The following is a 17,062-nucleotide window of genomic DNA, read 5'->3' as shown; positions in this document are numbered from 1 at the left end:
AACCAATCTTCTGGGGATAACAAGATAAAGCCAATAGATTTTTGTCAATTTCCTTTTGCTTCTCATGGAAAGAATCTACTACTATGTATTAAATATTTCTAAATTTTGCCCAAAATAATGTTAATGTCATGAAGAAAATCTTACATCTATTTCATGTCATGTTTGCGTTGATGTGCTTCAAGTGTCTCTGAAATGGGATTTCTAAGTGAAAAATATAAATGTATGTGTTTCTGTTCAATACAATGTGTTGAGTTCTAGTGCTTGTCTGTCTCTCAATGACATCATTCATTAGTCTTATTATACACTGCTTTGCTTTGTTTCCAATGCATTGCATATTTCAAGTTATAACTGCTTTTTGTTTACACTATGTTTTGAATTTAAAAAATGAGAAACTTTTTTTGAATGAGAAAACTGACAAAATAGTACAATCAAAGAAAGTATAAGTTGTTGTGGGACTAGACATGTGAACATATAGGAAATATTATTATTTCAAAGCAAAAACAGTGCAGCAGTGTATCCAAAATGCATTTGTTAGCAGATACCAGAAATTTTCAAAATATGTGTTTGTTCACTTTCTGCTTGTACATATGCTTTTAAGAGAAAATAATCTGAGATATGGATGATTTACACACAACATATACATGGTCCAGATTTTCAACACCCAAGAAAAATTTTTTGTGTTCATAACAATAAATGTACATTTTTTATCATTTAAATTTGGCTCCCTATCAGAATAGTAACCATCTCCAAAAAAATTATGTAAAGTTTTAGCACTCAATTCACGTTTTTAATGTACTCTGAACCCTATATTCCTTCTGTGTATATATCACATGCAAAAATTATAGTAGAATGGAATTTGATATTCTACATTTTGCAAAGCAATATTGTTCTGTAGTACAGTTAAAATCTATCTCTCAGGGAAATCTGTAACTAGAGTTTTCCTACCTAGCCCACAGTCAGGACAAATCTTTGTCACCTGTCAGTCCCACAGCCGCTCAGACCCAACCAAGTAAACACAGAGACTTATATTGCTTACAAACTGTATGGCTGTGGCAGGCTTCTTGCTAACTGTTTTTATAGCTTAAATTAATCCATTTCCATAAATCTATACCTTGCCATGTAGCTCATAGCTTACCAGCATCTTCACATGCTGCTTGTCAAGGTAGTGGCTGGCAGTGACCCCTTCTGCCTTCCTGTTCTTTCTTTTCTCCTCTCTATACTTCCTGCCTAGCCACTGGCCAATCAGTGTTTTGTTTATTAACCAATCAGATTAATTTGACATACAGACCATCCCACAGTAGAAATCTGTTCCAGCACAGGATGTTTTAAGGATAAATGAAACAATGGGAGGTTCTAGGGGAGTTCTATGTAACATTCCATACTGCAGGAAGTTCATTAGCTTCAGAAAGTAAACAATGCAATTGCTGCACAGGAAGACCCTGAAACTGACCAGATTCACTCTACCCCTCCCTTCCAAAACTAAACAGTGAAGACTGCCTGCAGAGAAACTCCCAAACTAAGCTGCCTGGAAGAATGGAAAGCAACCAGGCTGTCTATAAGAAGAGGCTCAAACTAACTGAACTATCTGAAAGGACACCCTCCAACTAGGTAAGCAGCCTGTAGGTTGTGCACTATATGCCAGATTTCCAGCTTTCATGAGTTGTCACCCATGATGGGATGGGCTTTGGTGATGTAGCTGTAAAGTGATTCCTCACCCACATTTCTATAAGTAACCCCAATAAAACTCATTGGGTCATCAAGTTGGACTTCGATGCTATCTGTACTTCTGTCTGTCATTGGTTGGAATTTTGGAGTGAGTGAATATTTGTTCATGTCTTCCCAAATGTAGTAGCACACAAGACTATACCAACAATGTGTTTCCACTTCATAACTGACATGATGTTTGTTATCTTATGCTCATCCTGCTCTCACAAGCATCTTTTCATACAGTTTTTAATCCTTCCTCACTGGCTGCCACAGGTGAATCAGTTCTCTGTAAATTCACAAACAGGAGACATCTCGGCCATGGCATGTTTTTATGTAAGACCAATCATTTTGCAGGCATTTCTCTACAGCTGATTTTCTCATTCTCCATCATATGCACATTGATGGGGTCATCGGATCCACTCTACTTTCTTCTTCTTAATTAGGTTCACATTTCCAAACACACCACGTTTATTCAGCTCTTTTCTTATTTTCTAACATCCATGGGAACCACAGTTATTCCTTTGCCACTCTGTAAGGAGATAAACATCCTGGCACATGCCACCACACACTGGATATTTTATTTTAAAGGGAAAGGAGTCCAGAAGTAGAACAAAAGTTAAAGACAATATGTATGTAATTCCAAATATCAATGCTTTTCAAATTCCCCTTTTAATGTCTAGAGCTGTGAACACTCCGAGCAGAAATGGATGAGAGTGTCTTCCTTCAAGCAGTCAATACTTTGGCCAGTGTTTGCCTGCCAGGCAAACTGGGTGAAGGAATATCTGTCTGTGAAGATGACTGTCACTGGCTTCTGGAGTTTCCTTCTCTCTCACATCATCTGAATATTTTTCTATTAGGTCATCTTTTATTCAACTAATTATAGGGATTTTATAATACCATGGTTAGTGTTTTTTTCTATTAGAATAGACACTTTTTGCTCATTAAATTGTAGGAATTTTGTAATACCATGACCAAGACTCACTTTCTGTCATTTTGTTCAACTTTTCATTCATCTTGGTGAGGTTTACTACTCAAAACCTTTTTTATTTGATTCTTTTAAATTTTAAATTGTGTGCACATATGCATACATCTAGGTGTGTCCACATGTGAATGCAGGTGCCAGCAGAGTTCAGTAGAGGGTATTGGTGGAGTTACAGATGGTTGTGAACTCTCCAGTATTAGTGTTGAGAACCAAATGTGAGTCCTCTGTGTGCTCTTAACTGCGGAGCCATTTCTCTATCCCCTATAGAAACCTCATTCATATTTAAGATTCTGCTTTGTGTTGTTGCTCTGAGTTTATGTCAAGTTGTTCTTCTTTACGTGGAAGTCATGAAAATACTCTCCTTGCTAGTTGATGTGACATGTGCTACTCTTCTAACATTGTGGAAACTGGGGCAAGAGGATGTGAGTTCAATGCCAACCTAGGCCATATAGTTAAACCTTATGTCAAAACAACAAGCAAACAGAGACAATATTCTAAATTTCCTTCTGTATTTCAGATTATTGAAAATAATATTTTATCTATGTAGAACTTATTTCTCTTCACTACGTGAAGTGGAAGGTCTAAGACTGCTATTTCTTTCGATGAGTGCCCAGTTGTGAAGACAATTTTTTTTCCTTTCTGGTATAATTTTTAGATATTTTGCATCTAATGGAAATGAAGAGTACTTTACTTTTTCCTTTCTCTACATGAAAAATCTCAGAAAGAATTTCTGCATTCCTAATTGACATTTTATTTAATTCAGATATCAAATTTGAGGTGACTTATTTATATGATATATTTTGCTGTCTAAGCATGGAATGCCTTTGCTGCCTTGTGGTCGAGTTTTATATACTTCAACAAGATTCAATAAAATATTATGCAATTATTAGAATGATATTTGCAAAGATTTGGAATGACATTGAAAAAAATTAAAACCCTAAAAGCAAAGAACTAAACATGCATGGACAGCAGGATGCCAATTAAATTTCAGTGCACAGACAATGATTGACAGGAAATAGTCTAAAACATTAACAATGGGTCATGTTTGCAAAGAAAGTTTGTGAACAATCTTTATGTCCATCTTAAGAGTCTGTCATTTTCAAAATTTTTAAGGTGGGCTCCACTCAAAGTACAGCTCCACATGGAGAAAGTGTATGTAAACTCTTCTATTTCACCTCCCCCAAAGGAATAGTAAAGTGGAAATCCTAGAATCAATAGTGAAATATAAGTGGCACCTATTGCTGTGTGCCAGAGTCCTATTTTGTCACAGAGGGACCTATAAAAAAACTCCTATGACAAGGTGTCTGATGGTTCCAGTCAAATTACATAGCACTCTTATATATGTAGAATGAGTCTTTCCTTGTAAAGGCAGATTTCTAAAATAAGCATGCTAGTTCAGTCTTCCAACACAAGCATTAGGCTGGGGTTCATGGGAAGTAATGGCAATTAGCATGTGGGGCACTTATGATTTCATTTCACATATAATAAATACTTCATGTGGAGACTTTGAAAGTGTTTTACCTGAAATCGTCAACTAGTCAAGAGTGAGCAGGAGACAATGCACATTTAACTCAAAGAAACTCTCTGAGAATTCTCTAGAAAAGTACTTTGATGAAGCCCAAATTGTCAATTGAAAATTGTTACCCCTGTTTAACTCAAGCAACGTGTTCTTTGTTGGCTCATCTTCCCATATGTCTTCTTTTGATTCTTTTGAAGTATGAAGATGAAAGATTGAAACATTAGGTACTCAGTAAGTGTAGGTTAAAACTTTGCACTCTAAAAATGTCTTCCTCAGTCAGCACTTTTTTTTTCACCTTCTTATTCTGGAAATCTTATGACAACAAGGTGACAGAGTGTTTTTCACATGTCTGTAAACTCGGTTTCAAATGAAGCTAAGATAGAGATAAAACCCAGAGGTTCATATCCGAGCTGCCCCAGACAGTTTATAATGGGAAGAAATGAAGAGAATTGAATAATGAGATTGCTATGCGCCCAGGAGTCAGATATGTCAGGCAGAGTCCATACTTCCTGAAGATGAGAGGCTCGCTGTGTGGTGAGAAAATTATACCCTCTGCTAAGAATGAGAGAACAGAAGAGGAGGCAGATGGAGCTGGCAGTAGGAACCCTCTTGAGCCTGGAGCGTTTTAAAAGGAGCCAATGGTCTGGGTCTATTCAGATAACCACAGCACTGTGCTGTCTCCAGTCTTACAGACACAGTCCCTTTGTCCCTGTGCAGACTGCGAGGACAGTGCCTCCATGCTAGGAATGTAGGACTTCTACAGCTTGTCCCACAGCACAACTGTCCTGCTTCAGGCTGTGAAGTCATTCCATGTCAAGTGATGCAAAAGAGTCCAGGGCAGAGCTGACACAAAGACATGACATGAAAACTCGTGATAAGGACAGAACTGATTAATGAATACAGACTATCACCATAAGGTGTTATGAAGCAGAGAGTCAACAACCAAAACTGCCATTGCATCTTATAAAAGAAAGGTAATGCAACTGTTTTAGGCAGACCATAAAATGAAGCGGGAAAGTCTTACACAGAGGCAAGAGCATCATAAAACTAAAAGAGGTAAAATATATAGTGAATGGACAAAAAAAGTGTGTGTGTGTGTGTGTGTGTGTGTGTGTGTGTGTGTGTGTGTGTGTGGTGTGTTGGGGGGTGTCCTGCCCTTTCTGACAAGATGGTGCATATACGTTTACACTCTTCTTTTCAAACTGGATCCTAACACATTGTATGTGCCAATAGACAAAATGAAGGTGGGAGGACCCAAAGAATAAGACATTGTTGAACTCCTTGGGTTTTCCTGTTCACCTCATGTGAATCAGGCAAAATATTAGAGAAACAAGACACTTGGAAATACTAAAGAATAGAGGTAAATGAGCCCCGACAAAGCCGTGTTCCATAGCCAGAGGACACACGAGATGGAAATTTTATCATGACAGAATCATTTAGACAGTAAATTAAATGGTGCATGTGAGTGCTTTCACTTTCTTCCCCCTCCCCCCAAAACAAACAAACAAACAAACAAACAAACAAACAAACAAACAAACATTACAAGCTATGGTCCTAATCCAAGCCATGAAAGCAAAGAGGAAGTGAGAATTCTAGACTTCTACCCTCCCTGAGTCAGAACAAGACACAACAGTATAGCTGCTGGGATATTACCCAGGAAAGAAGCCAGGGTTTTCATCTCTGCTGGGTAAGAGCGAGGTGCCTTGCTACCCTGTGGGGTCAGCAGAGACCATGGCTACAGCCTCATGAACAAGACCTACTTCACTAGAGGAGCATCAGTAGATAGATATCTAATAGGGAATTGAGAACCTTACTTTTACCTACAGGCAAGCATCTCCCCCCAGCCTTGAATGTCACTCAACGGTACAGGGAATGCCTTGTACTTCTACCCTCTCATGGTAGCAATAAGGAGTTCATTCCTCTGCCAGCTGCTGGGCTGGCACCAGAAGTAAGTGGCTAGAAGATCTATGAGCTTATACCATTCTAAATATATGTTTCAATAAAATACCATTTACACCAAAGAAAAGAGAACTCCTGTCTTTACTTAAGGGACTATCAATAGATACAAGGAGTGAGACAGCCAGAATCTGAAGATGCCTTCATGCAATTGGTTTAGCAAACAATTACGTGTGCAAATACAGCATTAAAAAAATAAAATAAAAAGGCCTTATCAGAATAATAGGCTAAGGAAAACCAAATGGAAGAATTTGAGCTGAAAAGTACAATAACTGAAGTGGAAACCTCACACAAAGCTCCAGGAAAGGAAAGAGAGGGTCAGAGGAAGTCAAGGAACTTGACAAGAAGTTAAGAGAACCTGACCAATAGGAAAACAGAGTGAAATAAGGGAGTCAGAGGGTCAAGAACATGGTGCACCACAATAAAATGTCTCACATGTATGGCATCAGAATTTTAAAAAGAGCAAAGAAAATGAGGCTAAATAGATCCAAAGAAATAGCAATTCAACCACCCAATTCAGCAGAAAATAGCAACAAACAGATTACAGATTCTAGAAGCATAAAAGTGTTTCAAAAGAGAAATCCAAAGAAATATACTCACACATACACACACACACACACACACACACACACACACACACACACACAGAGATATATACACATTTACATATACACCAACACAATATGCATATAAATGCATAGACTCACACATGGACATATATACACAAACATATACACCTATATTCACACACATATACATAAATATACACAGAAACACCCATGTACATACACATATATACATACACACACATTATGTGCACATACACAAACGGCAGAGTCAACTCAGAAATTAAGGACAAAGAAAAGCTTGAAAACAGCATGAAGGAAACATCTGACCTGTAGGAGAAAAATAATTCGAACAACAGAAAGTTTAGCCCCAGCACTGTTGAAAGACAGCACATACAAGGCAATGATTTTAAAAGTTGAAAGAACCGTTGAATTCCATATTCAATGGAGATTTCTGCTAGAAATGATTATGACACTAAGACATTCACAGATGAAGGAAAACAAAACCCAGGTTTCACCAGGAGACCTGCTATAAAACGGTTGACTGAGGGAAGGCTTTTGAATAGAGAACAAATTCGAATAGAGAACAAATTAGAGAAAGGATCTTGGGTTATGAGGAATAAAGGAAGAATAACAGAATAAATAAGTTATGACAAGGCATGTTTCCCGCAATAGTTTTGGAATTATGTTTGTCAGCTGAAAAAAATACAGCAGTGCTTTATGTGGCTCTAAGTATAGGGAAAGAAGCACTAAGAAAAAAAGGCCAAAAGCAGTCTTGAAAGGGAAGTTTTCTGTACTTTAAGAGGAAAAGGACAACAGCCATAGTATGTTAATATCATGTACATAAAACATAATGACTAGAGTGACTTCCAAAATATGCAAAAACAGATCTATTAACATACACAGAGTTAACTTTGTCAAAACAATTATCATTATTATTTGGTTTTGTTTTATCAATGACCCTCTAAGAGGGATATGAAAGAAAAGATATAGGATGAGTGAATAGTAGCAAAACACATATCCAACAATGAATACTCAAAAGTCACTATTAGAAAATAGAGGGGCTGGAGGGCTAGGTCATGGATTAAAAGAGCATATTGCTCTTACAGAGGACCCGAGTTTCAAGCACCAATATTAGATAGCTCACAGTTACCCATGTCTCCAGCTCGAGGGGATCTGGTGTCTCCACCATCCGTAGGAACCTGCACATGCACACATCTAGACCCTCCCCACATATACCTAATAAAAAGTAATAAACTAAGTAAAAGGAAGATGATTACATTTTACCCAACAAATTAAAGGGTAAAAATTACAGAATTATAACAATTGACACAGAAGAATGCACCTGACAAGACTAAGCCCCTGAATAGCAGAAATTCTCAGCAAAGTAAAATAGAGGGAAACTTCTTCCACTTACTGAAAACCCTGGAGCTACCACAAAAGAAAAGCTGAGAAATTGGACTCACATCCCTAAAATTAGGAGTAAAGCAAAGATGTCCTTATTTCTCACTATTTATATTCAACAACCTATGTGACATCCTAGATATTGGAATAAGGCAAAAAAAATATAAAAGGATACAAGGTTGAAAATGAAGTAAAAAAGCTACTTTAGTGCTAGATGCCACAATTACTTATGCAGTAACCCCAAATTGCCTTTAATAATAGTAAACACTTTTAGCAAATTAAAAATGGATGACTTTTTTTCCTGCTATGTTCTAAAACTCCCTTCTACATCTTCTGATATTAGAAGTAATGTAAAGCCAGCCATGGTGGCTCATGTCTGTAATCTGGGCACTTAGGAAATTGAAGAAAGTAGGGGCCTTGAGTTCAAGTCAGCAGAGGTTACATTATGGTTTGTAGACCAGCATGGATTGCAGAGTGAGACTCTCTCTTTAAAACAAGTCTGAAGTAATGAGAACTGTCCTTATTAACAGACAATATGATTTTATGCTTAGAAAACCCTGAACACTCTATCCAAAACCTTCTTGAATTAGTAAATTGAGACAGTAAGGTTATGGAATACCAGTTTACTATGGGAAAAATCAATTGCTTTCTAACTACTCATGATGCTTTTCTAATAATTGGAGCCATAAAGTATAAAAACAGTGCACTATTTGAGACAGGTCTACTGCAGCCCAGGCTAGCTCTGAACTCACTATGTAGCCGAGGATGACATTGGAGTTGTGATTCTCCCACCTCCACTTCCAGAGTGCTGGGATTACTGCATGCACCACCACACTGGGTTTTGCAGCTGATGCTGGTAATAGTACCACATTTACTCTGGCTTAACTCTAACAAAGTATTACAAATGCTCTGTGCATCTAAACCACAATGAAAGAAAACAAAGATCTAAATGATAGAAAGATGCTCTGTGTTTATGGATTAAAAGACTTAATGTTACCTCTCTGAATAATTGATTTATAGATTCAACATAATCCCATTAGCAATTTAGGGAGAGATTTTGTGGATGTTGACAATGATGTTAAAGTTGCTCTGATGAAGCAAACTACCTAGGCTGGCAATGCAGTACTGAGAAGAAAGTTGAGTGACAGCCCTGCAATGTCAGGACTCAGCACAGGGCTGCAACGATCTAGCAGTATGGTATTGGTGAGAAAAGAGACACAAGGAGCAATTGGGGATAACAGAGAGCTCATTAAGATAGCCGAGCAAAGACAGTCAACTTCTAGATGATAAAGGCATGAAAGGGATTCAGTGAAATGGGGGCGCGGCGGGGGGGGGGGAGAACCCCAGCAAATGCTGCTGGAAGAGAGATACCTGCCTGTGTGCATACAAAGTGAGATGCGGGCATTAACTTCACAAATTAACCTGCATGCATGATACACCTAAGTATAAAGTATAAGTTTTTGAACCCCAAGAGAAAAATATTAGCCAGGCTAATGCAGCTATGGGTTTGACTACAACAACAAAAGCATAGACAATGGGGAAAACTTTGAAAAATAAATCTTACTATTATTAAAATTATAAATGGATACTCCAAAAACAACCTTAAAGAACATAAATTTCAGATTTTACAAATATTCACAGAAAATGAATCTGGTAGGATACAATGTATATATTATATATATGCTTAAAACTAACCACAAGGTGCCGGGCGGTGGTGGCGCACGCCTTTAATCCCAGCACTCGGGAGGCAGAGGCAGGCGGATCTTTGTGAGTTCGAGGCCAGCCTGGGCTACCAAGTGAGTTCCAGGAAAGGCGCAAAGCTACACAGAGAAACCCTGTCTCGAAAAACCAAAAAAAAAAAAAACTAACCACAAGGTATTATTCCAATTTTAAAACAGGCAAAAGTATTAAACTGACACCTCAATTAATATACACAGAATCAAACAAAACATAAAGAGATAGCAAGCATTTTTATATTAAAGAAATGCAAGTTGAACATTAAGAAATGCTGCACATAAACTTAGAATGGCTAACATCAAAAGGAAAGAAAAAGAAAGAAAAAGTAGAAGTACAAAGATGTGCTCTTATTTTTCCCACTTAGGATGGGGAACCACAGGGGCTCCACTTCACTCTCCAGGGGAAGGCAGAATGGTACTGTCACTCTGAAAAACAGTTTGGCAATTACTTGCAAAATTGAAAACAATCTTAACATTTGATCCAGCAATTCTGTTTAAAGGTGTCTTTATGGCTGATTTTAAAAGTGATGTCTACACAAGAGTTTGCATATAATTTTTTACAATAGATTTATTTATAATTGTTTGGACACAGAAACTGGCAAGAGACCCTCCAGTAGATGATCAGGTCAACAAATGGCACTGCATCCATCCTACAGGATGTCATTAGGTGACAGAATGACATGGGTTATCTGGTCCATGGGAGAAACCTAAACTGATGTTGTTAAGTAGATGAAGCCATTGTAAAAAGGCTTCACACTGGATGATTCCAATTTTAACACACTTTGGGAAAAAGCAAAATGACTCAAAAGATCAGAGTTGGTCAGGTTTGTGGGAGAAGCAAGGGAGAGCGGAAAAGATGGAGAACAAGAAGTTTTTAGGCTGGTAAAACCACTCTGCAAGATACTGTAGTGGTGGAGATAAGATACACATTTGTTCAAAACCTGTCAAATTTAACAACACAAAGAATAAACCTTATCATATGCAAATTAAAAATATAAGTTGTCAGAAGATCTAAGACTACATGGAGAGTATGACAGAGCAGTTTAGGGAATAATTCCTGCATGCAAAATCACCCCACTGAAGGAGGCAGGGTCAAGAAAGTGTGGGAATGCATGGACAGCCAGGTAGAAGGTCAGAGATCAACACTTAATGAAGTTTCATCTCGTGATAATGGTTCTGCCCAACTCATGCATCTACAACACAAACCCTACACCCAAGGGTCAGGGAACATCATATAATACAGGGCATAAAGATTGTAAGAGCCAGAGGACCAGGGTGGGACGTCTGCTGCAAGCTATTATCTTCTAAATAACAGCAAAGATGCACCCAGGAAATACCAATAGTATGTACTAAACAAAACCTGAAATACAATAACAGAAAATTGTCATGTAATAGATAGGGAAATTCTCACGGGAATTTACCCCTAGGAGAACTACAATTGATTGGTGGTTACTGGCAGAGGGAGAATTAGTCTTCTCCAGAGCTGAGCCCATGATAGGTTAGCTAATTCCAAGACATAAGCCCTAAACATATATGATCTCACTAAATGATCTCAGTAGGTTTTATTATAAAGGGTATATACATATATATATGTAACAAGTAAAATTATAGAATACGAGACCATGGATTAGAATAGGAATGGGAAAGACATGGGAGGACTTGGAGGGAGGGTACGGGAGAATGATATAAATATAGTGTTGTTTCTGAGATGAAATTCTCAGAAAATAAAATTTAAAAGATAACAATTCTGATACCCTATTAATTCTTACAGGAATTAACAGTTACATAAGTAGGTGGCAAATAATGGGAATCTGAATTTTCCCTGTTGGAAGAGGAGTTCAGAAGTAAGGGAGGATATAAGTGGTAATGAATTAGAGTTGTAGGCATTATTAGGAATTCATAATCCATGCTAAGTTTAATGTAGGTAGAGACAATTACATGCAGAATTACTTATACACATGTACTCACACAAGAGTTAGTATATGCACAGTCTGTCAGCAGTAAGCACGTGGAAACATCTCAATGCTATTGCACAATATTAACTTTCAAATCATAGTTTTTACTACCATGTGATAACATGGGCAACCAGGGAATCTTGGAAAATTAGTTAATTCTATGACAATGGCAGAAAAAAAAACCATAAGAAAAGTCTGGAACATCTTATGAGGCCAGAAATAAAGGAACTGATCAAAAGCAGAGATGAACTCTGACAGAATATTCACATGAAGGAGATATGTCAAACGATATAGGAGCCAAGTGCAACAGTTTCCACAAAAAAGCAAAAACAAACAAACAAACAAAAAACAAAACAAAACAAAAACAAAAACAAAGCCATACCAGATTGTAGCCCAAATATAAAGTAACTACCCCTGAGTTCAGACTACACTACACCAACATTTGGCTATAAGGACCCTGGACAGAACACACTAGAAATGTCACTTCATTCCTATGGTCTTCTTTCCAATCCATAACACTAGACTAATCATGAGAAAAATATCAGTTCACTTATAGTTGATATTTTATTTTAAAATGTTCAACATCATTGTATTGATTACTTTTGCATTGCTGTGGGCTTTAAGTACTTGACAGAAACAGTGTGAAATGGCAAGAGAGCTGAGAGAAGGCTAGACCAGACATAGAGCTAGTACACCTTCAAAAGCCATCCCTAATGCCTACTGCTGAGAGAAGGCTAGACCAGACATAGAGCTAGTACACCTTCAAAAGCCATCCCTAGTGCCTACTGCTGAGAGAAGGCTAGACCAGATGTAGAGCCGGTACACCTTCAAAAGTCATCCTTGGAGCCTACTTCCAGCAACAAGACTGCACACCTTCTACTGAACACTCAAAACACAAGCCTGTGCAGGATACTTTAGTTTCAAACTACAACAGTCATCAGACAAACAACTAAAAAGAAAAGACTGAAAAATGGTTAGCCAAGAAAATCCAAAGACACAGAAATGTAGTAGCCCGAAGTAGATTTTGAAACAGAAAAAAAGACCTGCCATAAACTGAGGAAAAGTAAAGGAAAAATGGACTTAAATGACTCACAGTTTATAATGTGAGATTATTAATCATGGCAAATGCCACACTAGTGAAAAATGCTAGTGACAGGAAAACCAGGTTTGTAATATGTGGGACCACTTCCTCTGATAAAAGAACAAATACGGAAACTTCTGTCAAATGATGACGAATGTGCTTTGAAAAGGTTTAACCGTAGACATAAGGCAAACAAATGCAGGAATTATGTACAGAGCAGAAAACATAGGCTACATGCTTTGCAATAAAAAATAGCCGAAATAAATATTAGGTCAGAGAAATAAGAAAATCCACAGATAAGACCTCAAGAAGATTAAAAGCATGTAGACATTTTTTAAAGCAGCCAAGCTAAACAGGAAATGGCCTTGACCTTTTTTCATTTCATTTTATATTAAATGTTTTTTTTTGTAAAATAAAATATCAACAAATATATGGTCAAAGATCAGTCTTCACACACACACACACACACACACACACACCAGAATTTAGAGTGCCAGCTTAAGAAAAACTGACAAATTATGTATGTTAAAGGTCATTGAAATAGATACTCTGAAAGTGTTAATGACATAACAAATTAAAATGATTATTTTAGAAAACAATGTAGCAAATACTAAGGCAAACTTGTACTGAGATATTTAAGAGTATATCCCAGCAAAAATGCTCACACACATGATCCAGGGAATCCTTCCTCCAGGTTTCTAGGAAGCTAAGTCCACATTTGGAAGGCACATACTAACCCCCCCCCCCGAGAGAGACAGAGAGAGAGAGAGAGAGAGAGAGAGAGAGAGAGAGAGAGAGAGAGAGAGAGAGAGAGAGAGAGAACACTGAAACAGAGAAAGAGACACACAGAGAAAAAGAGACACAGAGAGAGTTAGATATAGAGAGACAGAGAAAGAAGTACAGAGAGATAAAAGGGCAGAGAGACAGGGACATAAACACAAAAACAGAGAAATAGAGACAGAGACACACAGAGAAAAAGCGACAGAGACAGAGATAGAGGCAGACAAGAGAAAGGCAGGAGAGAGGCGCAGAGGAGAAGAGAGAGGCGCAGAGGGAGCTGGTCACTGCGTGCACACAAGTGTGGGTACATTCACTTGTGCGCCCACATGCAGAGACAGGAGATGGATGCTGGCAGCCATCCTCTACTGCTCTCTGCCTTATTGCCTTGACACAGTGAGGCTCTCTGGTCGTGAGGCTCTCAGGATCCTCCTGTCTCTGCCCCAGCAATCCTGGGGGTACAGGCACATGCAGCTATGTACAGTTTTTACATGATTTTTTGGGACTTGAACTAAGTCCTCATGCTTACAGAGTAGGTGCTCTTATACACTGATCCACGTTCCCAGCTCCATAATGCTTTATTTTAATACTATGTACCATTCATTCTAGTTATATATATATACACACACACACATACATACATATATTGGTAACTCACTCTGTAGTCCAGGCTGGCCTCGAACTCACAGAAATCCACCTGTCTCTTCCTCTCGAGTGCTGGGATTAAAGGCGTGTGCCACCACCACCCGGCTAATGAATATTTGTATCTTCACATTTAATTTAAATTTTATAAAAGCTATACAGTATGAAAACCATATTGTAGACAACCAAATAGGAATGTGTCATGATTATAAACACACACACACACACACACACACACACACACACACACTAATGATCTACTGTTGTGCTTATCAAAAGTTTAGCAGAGCTTTCCTTATAAAGCCCTATAAATCTCCCTTAAATAGATAAATATTGGAGAGGGAAGGAGGGAAGAACAGAGAAGGGGTAGGTACATATAGGTTAACTAAATGCTTGTAGTTTGGAAGCAACACATAATGACCTGTATATGTTTCCTGTCCTGTGTGTCCCTAAAGAAGGGGCTATGAACCAGCAGCGGCGGCATTGTGTGGCCACCTGGGCCATTTGTCCTAGCATTGTACCATTACCAGATGCCTTCTTCCCCTTCTCAACTCTTCTTTTGAATTTACTCTAGTACATTCCTCATCTAGTGCCCTCCGTCACCATTATAGTCTACCATATCATCCCTGCTTCTTATAACACTGCTGCGTCAGATCTACCCGGAGCGCAGTGTCCATCCCAGAGATGCCTGGACTCCATCTCAGACTTTGCAGCATTGCTATCAGTGGGAAGTGCATCTTAACAGGTTTCTTGGGTAGCCACTACACACTGAACTCCCAGCACTGTGGTTGAATCCCACAAACATCACCCGTTATTCTAGGAGCTACTGGAGGAGTGAGACCAGGGTCAGTTGAAGCCGATCATGGCCCGGATTTTCAAAATGCTCTGGGCCAAAGTCAGCAAGCACACAGGGCCAGAGTCAGGCAGCTTTACTTACAGCTTGTGAGTACAAAGACATTCAGTGACCTGGAGAAAATATTCGCATGTGTATGCAAAACAGTGTGTACATGCACTCACACCCATGCCATGTGCATTTTATCTAAGTCTATGTGCCATGTAGGTGATCTTCCTCCCTTTTCCCAAGCCCCCAATTTAAACAGACTGGCTGTCTGCCTCTTTCTCTTTCATGCTTAGTATTCCATGAACTATTTCTTTTAATAGTATGTTCTGCTTCTCAAGGAAAATGTTTGAAAAAGCATTGGTGTGACTCTGTTGTGAACCTCTTAAACAGATCTGCCATACCTGCATGGTCATCAAGGTCAAAAAAAGACATGCAAAAGCATGTCCCGGCCCCTTTGCAGGATCTCTTGTTTAAGACTGATTCTTGTGGAGAAATTGGGCTTTCTGGGTATCAGCTATTAGATTAATTACTTTATAATGTTTGATCTTTGGCTTGATCTATTAGGTCAGTTGATTTCTAATTTTTCTATTGTTTATACAAAGTAATCTACATTTGTGCCCACCCTCTAAGAATCAATTCAAATGATTTTTCTCCCAGTGAAGAGTCTCCGGCTTCTTTAATCAGATTTAAAGAATTGTTCCCCTTTGCTACCATGTTTTACAAGCATACCACATCAAATTGTGAAGATAGTTTGCATATTGATACTGCCTTTAGAGAATGGCCATAGGGTAAACATTCATTTGAGGAAGCCCAGGCATATGAGGTATATTCAAATGATTGCATAAATCAAATTCCAGAACAGGATTCAGTCCGCTGCTCTGGCTAATTCTATACTATCTCAGAACATCTTAGTAAAAGTGTTATCCGTTTTTAAATTTGTCTTCTATTTTTGGCTTCATTCGCTGGCTTTTCTGATCTTCATTTTTGGTGAAAATGTTAAAGGAATGATGTTGCCTGCTGCCGAGATCATGTTGAAAAAGGCACTATATTGAGGTGCAGTTTGAAACGTGACAGCATATGTAAATGTGTTGGTGATGCTAAAAATACATGGATAAATGATACATGGCATCCGCAGAGTATGCACAACTCTGTATTTATATAGTACCTACATGTAGACAGTAGGAGTCTATTTATGCATTTGCCAAGAAAGGGAGAAGTGTCTACATATGTCTCGTAAATCTGGATCCGGGCTCATGCCCAATGCAGATGCTGCAGAGAGGCAAGTGGGGAAAGGGGCTTGCTGCTCTGGGAGCAGGCTGTCTGTCAGATCATTTCCCCGAATAGGATTCTGGAAACATGAACAAAAACGATAGCCTACAGACAACAAAAATGTATCTAAAAAAACTGGGGGAAAAGTCCTTTCTAGAACATCTCCCCAGCGTGCATAACTTCTTAGAATTTTTGGAAGATGAATTCTAGAAATGTCATGCAGTATCTTTTATTTAGCCAGCATGTTAAAAGAGCCCCAATTCCCCCAGAACCTAGGTTCTACTTAGGCCTTGCATATAACCAGAATAATGACTCACGTGGAGACTTCTGTAGTTTTTAGATAAAGAGCCATCTGTGCTTAAGGGGTGTGTCCTCACAGTCACAAATGCCAGCATTAGAACCCCAGCTCCATGATTGACACAAGGTTGAGTATTTCTCCTTTGAGTGAAATAGGGCTTACTTCTTCATTCAGAGTTAAATTAGATATATAATGTTTTGATATCCTCATTCTAAAATATGAATGTATAATTCTAAAGCAGCTTAGCAGTCAAAAAGTCCTCCAAAAATCTGAATGTTTTACATTTATATTATGAAATTTAATCATGCCTCACTCTAAGGAGTGTTAGA

This window comes from Peromyscus maniculatus, chromosome 3, assembly GCF_049852395.1.
Source record: "Peromyscus maniculatus bairdii isolate BWxNUB_F1_BW_parent chromosome 3, HU_Pman_BW_mat_3.1, whole genome shotgun sequence".
NCBI lineage: Eukaryota > Metazoa > Chordata > Mammalia > Rodentia > Cricetidae > Peromyscus > Peromyscus maniculatus.
The sequence above is the reverse complement of the archived record's forward strand: the minus strand, read 5'-3'. Positions refer to the sequence as shown.